Raw genomic sequence first — 6,927 nt, forward strand, 5'->3', positions numbered from 1 at the left:
AGAGTGGCAAAGTAAGAGAGAAAGGGAAGAGTAGGAGGTGGAAAAATGAGGGAGAGAGGAGGTGATGCGCTGAGAGATGGACAGGAGTAGGTGGACAGCGAGAGGGAGAAGGAAATGGTCAGAGTGAGAGAGAACAGGGCGGAAATGGACAAAGAGTGTAGATGGAGGAGGTAGGCAGGAAGATGAGGTAAAAGGAGGTGATCTCATTTATGAGGGAGGAGAAGCTGGACAGAGGGAGGAGAAATGGATAGAGAAAGGGGAAGACGAGTAGATGGGTTGAGGAAGGAAAGAGGAGAGATAGAAAGAGGACAGAGGGAGGGCAGATTAGCGAATAGATACAGAGAGTGGCAGAAGGAGATGGAGAGGATGTGAGGGGTGGACGACAGAGAAGGGAAGAGGATATGGACAGAGAAAGGGCGGGAGAAGATATTTTTGGAGATGGGCGTTAGAGGGGAGTAGGAGACTTATCTCGAGGGGGTTGAGGAGATTTACAGAGCGAGAGGAGCAGGTGGACAGAGGCGGAAGGAGCAGATGGACAGAGAGAGAAGTAGAAGATGAAGAGAGACTGGGGAGCGAAGGAGGTGGGCACAGAGAGAGGGGAGAAGGAGATGGAGGCGAAGGTGATGGACAGTGAGAGGGGGAAGGAGGAGATGGAATCATAGAATTTGACACAATTTTCACCCACTTCTTAATAACCAATCAACGCTTGAGTCTCATTGCTGGATGTTGCTGAGGAATAGTTGAAATGGCTTAACAGCGAATAATATTATATCACTTCGTTAGAACGATAAATTTGGGAAATAATAGAAGAGTTTACAATGGTGCTCCGTAAACTTTACATCTTGTTTAGCTTTAGTGTCCTCATCACATGTTGAAACATACTTGAGATGAAAAATATCCTTGAAATGAAAAAGAAGATATTGAACTAAACGATTAAAAGTATTTTGCTAACACTTTTTAACTACATTACTTGTTTTGCAAAGGAGATAGTAGAGGTAAAACGCTTGTTGAGACTCGTTCTGCCAAGAAGAATGTCATTACAATCGAAGTGCAAAGATAGAAACTTGTGGAAATATAGAACTGCGTGGAGGAGCAGCAGACAAAAGCTGGCCTTGTGTAGGACGCTTACTGCAGTAGCTGAAAGTTAAACTATGGTATCGTCAAAATGGCATTAAATAGGTTCAGTTTTGCGTATTATTAATGCTTCAGCTGAGTTCGTTACAATGTGATTGTAAGTAGGCAAGTCATTGCGTATGAGATACTCTGATTAACCAGTAGTATAAGGATAAGAGTGTAAATCGTTTTCCAAGTTATATTACAAGTCATCCAGGTCAAAGAACTTGGCATAATTTTAGTTCATTGTCTTTTCTTCTTTTTCCGAGAGTGCTGAATTCAACGATAAGCGGCAATGAAGGCAAGAAAAGTAAGATAATCCAATACGGGAAGTTGTCGATAAAGCTGAGAAACATAGAATAATACAGTGAATTTCACATTTATAAATAACATCATGACCCACTGAATGAAATCATGCCTTTAAGTTGCCACAGCAACAGCAATCAATAATAATTTGTAAGGACTTACAGTGTCAATCAGGGAGCACGCCAATCGTAATGATTTACTGTAAATTTATGTGGCTTGGTCACAATAGGAAGAAGCAGTTACGAAATCTGTTTGAGCTGTTGAACAACCTCCTTGATTTACAAAAAGTGGAGGGGGTCAATTATCAACATGGGAATGACATTGGAAGAGTAATAAGACACAGAAAAAATTGAAAAGATCCATAAGGATAGTGGCAAGTAGCGCCTCAATCCCGTAGGCCCAATGATCGTAGCATTCGCAAAGTCCCGCAGGGGTTCGGAAGATACAGTGCATCAGCACTGAAAGTACCCGACCCGTCCTTGCTCATATTTATATAGATATGTAGTGTCTGTTCAGCTGGACATTTCCGACAGAACAGACAGCTCATGTCTCTATAATTATATTTTAGGAAAAGAAAGGAGTGACGAGGTATAAACTTTTGGAAGAGAAGACTGTCAAGCTGCCTGGGATAATATTACGTTATCTCGGCTGCCGGGTTGCCGGGTGCGACCTTTGCGTCACCCACACCCCGCCGTGGAGTCGTGCCAGTAAACCGATCCCGCCGCGCCGGCCAGGTCCGGGTAACCTACACCGGTCTCCCGGGAGCGCCGACAAAAACACAGCAGGTGTGCTCGGCCTGTGTCTGCGGCTGCAGTGGCGGCGGCGGCGGCGGCAGCGCCGGACGCTAATGAGAGGCTCTGCCGCCGGGAACTGGGTCGGCTGGCGTCGCCGCTTGTTGAAGACCGGTCCAGCGGCTCCCCTCCTCACTCCACCCCTCGCTACAAAGGACAAGCACTTTTTGTCTTTGCGGTCCGGAGATGCGGCGGCATCTACGTTCCGAGGTCTGGCACTGGTTTCACAGCAGAGGCTTCATGACGCCGCTTCTTCCTATTAAGTGGCACGAGAGAAAGAAAGGAAAGCTTCTCCAAGCACTCTGCTCACCACTTTAGCCAGATTATTCTTCATATACACACAGGCTAAAAATATGATCAGCTGATTCGGTGGTTTTCTTGGACGTTACAAAACCTAACAGTAAAACGGATTTAAGTGCAGGGTATCGGAACTGACAAAATTATTAATTTTTTTGTGCACTATTGTAAATACATATATTCAGAGTGTCCCATTTATCTGGTCAACGGCCTTGCTGCAGTGGTAATACCGGTTCCCGTCAGATCACGGAAGTTAAGCGCTGTGGGGCTGGGATAGCACTTGGACGGGTGACCATCGGGTCTACCGAGCGCTGTTGGCCAGCGGGGTGCACTCAGCCCATGTGAGGCAAACTGAGGAGCTACTTGATTGAAAAGTAGAGGCTCCGGTCTCGGAAACTGACATACGGCCAGGAGAGCGGTGTGCTGACCACATGCCCCTCCATATCCGCATCCAGTGACGCTTGTGGGCTAAGGATGACACGACGGCCGTTCGGTACAGTTGGGCCTTCATGGCCTGTTCGGGAAGAGTTTAGTTTAGTTTGTCCCATTTATTTTGATCAACTCGAATAAACTACTCGTCCAATACAAAAAATGAAAAAATGCATCAAGTAATTGTTTCGCTGTCAGCGAGATCTCAACCAAGCATAACTGCCTTTATGGTTTCTTTGTTGGTTACAAAAATATGAACAGCAGTACGTCGTTTTAAAACAAGAACCTAGTTTTTTTTTTTTTTGTTTGCTTATCTACTACTCCACCTCAAGACTGATCAACAGTGCATGACAGTGTACCATTCGCAAACATGACGTTGTTAAAAACATAATACTAAATAACATGTGGCTTCCCTGTACGAGCACACAGTGCGTGTACGCAGGGTAACGTAACTCGGCCAATTGCTGCAGCTGACAGTAAAAACAATTGCAAACACAAGGAAAATGCACACTGGTCACTCACTGAACTGTCTTTAGTTGTACGTATGAGTACAGTGGAAACCGAAGAAGAGAAGGTGGAACTGCTGCTCTTCTATGGAGAATGTAAGTTAACAGAAGCGTAATGACTGGTGCACATTTTCCTTGTGTTTCTACTTGTGTTCCAGCCGTGGACGAGTTACGTTCCCCCAGGTACCTGCACTTTGTGCTAGAAAGGGAAAATCAAAATCGGTTTTGGGTTACGTGTTTAATAGTTTAACGTTAACATAAACAATACACTGCCATACAGTGGAAGGTCGAAAAAAATATGGGATTCATTTAAAAAAAGATCTGTTACTGTACATGAAGTTAAGTGGAACGCAAATATTCTGGTTAATGTTCCCCTGGTACTTAAACAGCATTTGCTTGATAGATTTTTTATTAGTTTATTCATGTTGAGCTCTAAGGGGCGAACTGTAGTGATTACGTAGGAGACGAACAACTTCTTAGCCGAGATCACTAAAATAACTATGTTGTAGATAACATGTTCCGGTAAAACTAAGTTATCAACTTCAGATCTGTGATAGAATTACAAGGAGTACTACAAACTTTTACACAAATAATGCATCATTAACCTAGAGAAGAACCAAATAACAACATACCTTCATGAATGTTTTTACAGGACTTTGTGTGCAGCTGGCAAAAAATTTCTGTAATAACCTTCATGAAGGCATGTTGTTATCTGGTTCTTCTGTGAGTTAATGCTTCATTATTTGTATAACAGCTTGTTGCACTTCTTATAATTTTATTACAGATCTGAAGATGGTAACTTAGGTTCACCGAAACCGGTTACCTACAATAAAGTTTTTTTTATTTTCCTACTGAACGAATAGTTATATCGTGTGGTTAAGATAAGAGACACTACAGAGGAATTATACGAATGGGAGGGAAATTGGTAATTTGATGTACATGTATAAACAAATGATTACAATTTCAGAAAAACTGGATAATTTATTCAAGAGAAAGAGCTTCACAAACTGAGCAAGTCAATAATGCGTTGGTCCACCTCTCGACCTTACGTATGCAATTATTCGGCTTTGCATTGACTGATAGAATTGTTGGATGTCCTCCTGAGGGATACCGTGCGAGAATCTGTCCAAATGACGCTTTACATCTTTGAAACACCGAGCTCGTTGACGAGCTCTTACAGTAATTCTCCAAACGTTCTCAAAGTAGCATCTGGCGAGCACGAAGAAATGCAGTAAAACGTCGCGCCGTGTGCGAGCTGGCACTGTCTTGTTGGTTTGTAAGCCCAGGATGGTTTGCAATGGAGGGTAACACAGCGGGGCGTAAATATCGTTGACGCACCTCTGTGCTGCAATGGTGCTTCAAGTGATTACCAAATGGGTCCTGGTATCTGACTAAAGGGCACCGTAGATTATCACTCCTTGTTGTCCGGGCGTATGGACGGCGACTGTCATTTTGGTATCCCTCCTCTGTCAAGGGCGTCTGTAGATACGTCATCCGCTTGGAATCTCATTGACTGGAGCGGAATTGTATGAAGACTCCCGCTTCGAATTGAGTGCCAATGACAGGTGAAGACGTGAGTGGAGACGCCCCTTCAAGTAGTGGGTTACCAGTGGACTGTCAGCCACCGTAGGGCCCGACAGCCTGCGGTGATGGTCTGGGGCGCCACTTCTTTTCATGGAAAGACATCCTGGACTTACATTTCAGGTTCTTGTCCAATCCTATGTTGGCCAGCAGGGTCACTGTACCTCTCCCCAGTTGTGAATCTTTGGAGCATTACGGGAGAAACCCTCCTACCAGCTGAGAATCTTGATGATCTAACACGCCAATTCGACAGAATCTGAAACATGACCCCTCAGAACAACATCCAACAATTCTGTCAATCAATGCCAAGCAGAATAACTGTTTCCATAAAGGCCAGAGTTGGACCAACGAGTTGTTATCTTGGTTCAAATGGCTCTGAGCACCATGGGACTTAACATCTGAGGTCATCAGTCCCCTAGAACTTAGAAGTACTTAAAACTAACCAACCTAAGGACATCACACACATCCATGCCTGAGGCAGAATTCGAACCTGCGACCGTAGCGGTCGCGCTGTTCCAGACTGTCGCGCCTAGAGCCCGCTCGGCTGCACTGGCCGGCGACGCGTTGTTGACTTTCTCAGTTTGTCAAGGTCTTTCTTTTGAATAACTCACCAAATTTTTCTGAAATTGTAATCATTTACTTGTCCGTACGCGTGCATCATATCTAACGATTTCCGTGTCATTTCGTTAATTCCTTCTTGTTCCATTATTTTTTTTTTTGTCTTAGAATGTACTTCCCAAACCACTGTACAGTGCGTGGTGGTAGATATATCGCACCAATATTATCGAATTTTTTCCTGTTCCATTCGCTTACTGAACGAAGACAGAGTGACTGATGGGTCTGTAGGGACGGCAATCTCACTCATTCTCACCGTCCCTACGCGGTTATTTCTGGTTTTTGTATGGACCAGACGCTACTACTATCCTAAGCCCTAGTCTCGGGATCCGTCCGATTCCTATTGTTATGTCTATTTTACAAGTACTCCAAACACAGCTAAAGAATTTCAGAGTTGGCCGCGATGGCTTCTTGTATCCGATTTCCTTCTCAAAAGCATGTTTTTTTCCTAGAACTCTTTGAACCAGTTTTAAGTCTTCCACTAAATCTTTCTACTAATGATTTTACGTGATCGTTCCTTTTCGTGGCTACATCTATATCTATACACCGCAAGATATCTTACGACGTGTGGTGGAGAGTACTTCAGGCTCCACTATCAATTCCCTTTCCCTGTTCTTCTCGAATGGTACGTGGAAAGAAAGACTGTCGCTAGATCTCAGTATGAGCTGCTATTTTTCTGATTTTCTCTTAGCGGTCATTTTGCAAGATGTTCCTGAGAGGAAGTAATATGTTGTCGAAGTGTGTTTGGAAAGTATCGTCTCGGAATTTCAGCAGCAGTCATATCAATTATATTCCTCGCCTCTCTTTTAGTGTCTGCCATTACAGCTCATTGAGCATCTCCGTATCACTGTGACCGGTCCACGATGAAACTACCAACATTAATTGGATTTTTTGTACCTCTTCCAACTACAAAGAGTCGAAGACTTATAGGTAATACCCAAGAATCAATCCACTGTATGATACTACATTGCTCGCCAAATTATATTTCCTTAATTTGCTTCTAATTAATCTCAACTTGGCAGTTACATTTCCTAGTGTAGTTTTAATGTGCCCATATTACTTCAGATCTATCCAGATTTTTTTTTTTTTTTTGAGTCGTCAGTCTTTCCTTTTTGAGTTATCAGTGTTTTCCTGCGTCAGTCTGTTCATCTCAGCGTAGATGTTGCACCTTATGTCCTCAATTACTGGCTGGATGTATTCCAGTTTCTGTCTCCCCCTACAGTTTTTACCATCTTCAGCTTGTAACGCCGGAAATGCATATCCTTCTATTTCCCTCTATTGTAGTATAA

The 6,927-nt window shown here is 43.6% G+C and overlaps 1 pseudogene; it reads left to right on the forward strand.

The window, feature by feature from the left end:
• The first annotated feature begins 2,709 nt into the window (after positions 1 to 2,709).
• LOC126227752 (5S ribosomal RNA) lies at positions 2,710 to 2,827 on the forward strand (annotated as a pseudogene).
• Positions 2,828 to 6,927: the final 4,100 nt, after the last annotated feature.

This window comes from Schistocerca nitens, unplaced genomic scaffold, assembly GCF_023898315.1.
Source record: "Schistocerca nitens isolate TAMUIC-IGC-003100 unplaced genomic scaffold, iqSchNite1.1 HiC_scaffold_338, whole genome shotgun sequence".
NCBI classification, from domain to species: domain Eukaryota; kingdom Metazoa; phylum Arthropoda; class Insecta; order Orthoptera; family Acrididae; genus Schistocerca; species Schistocerca nitens.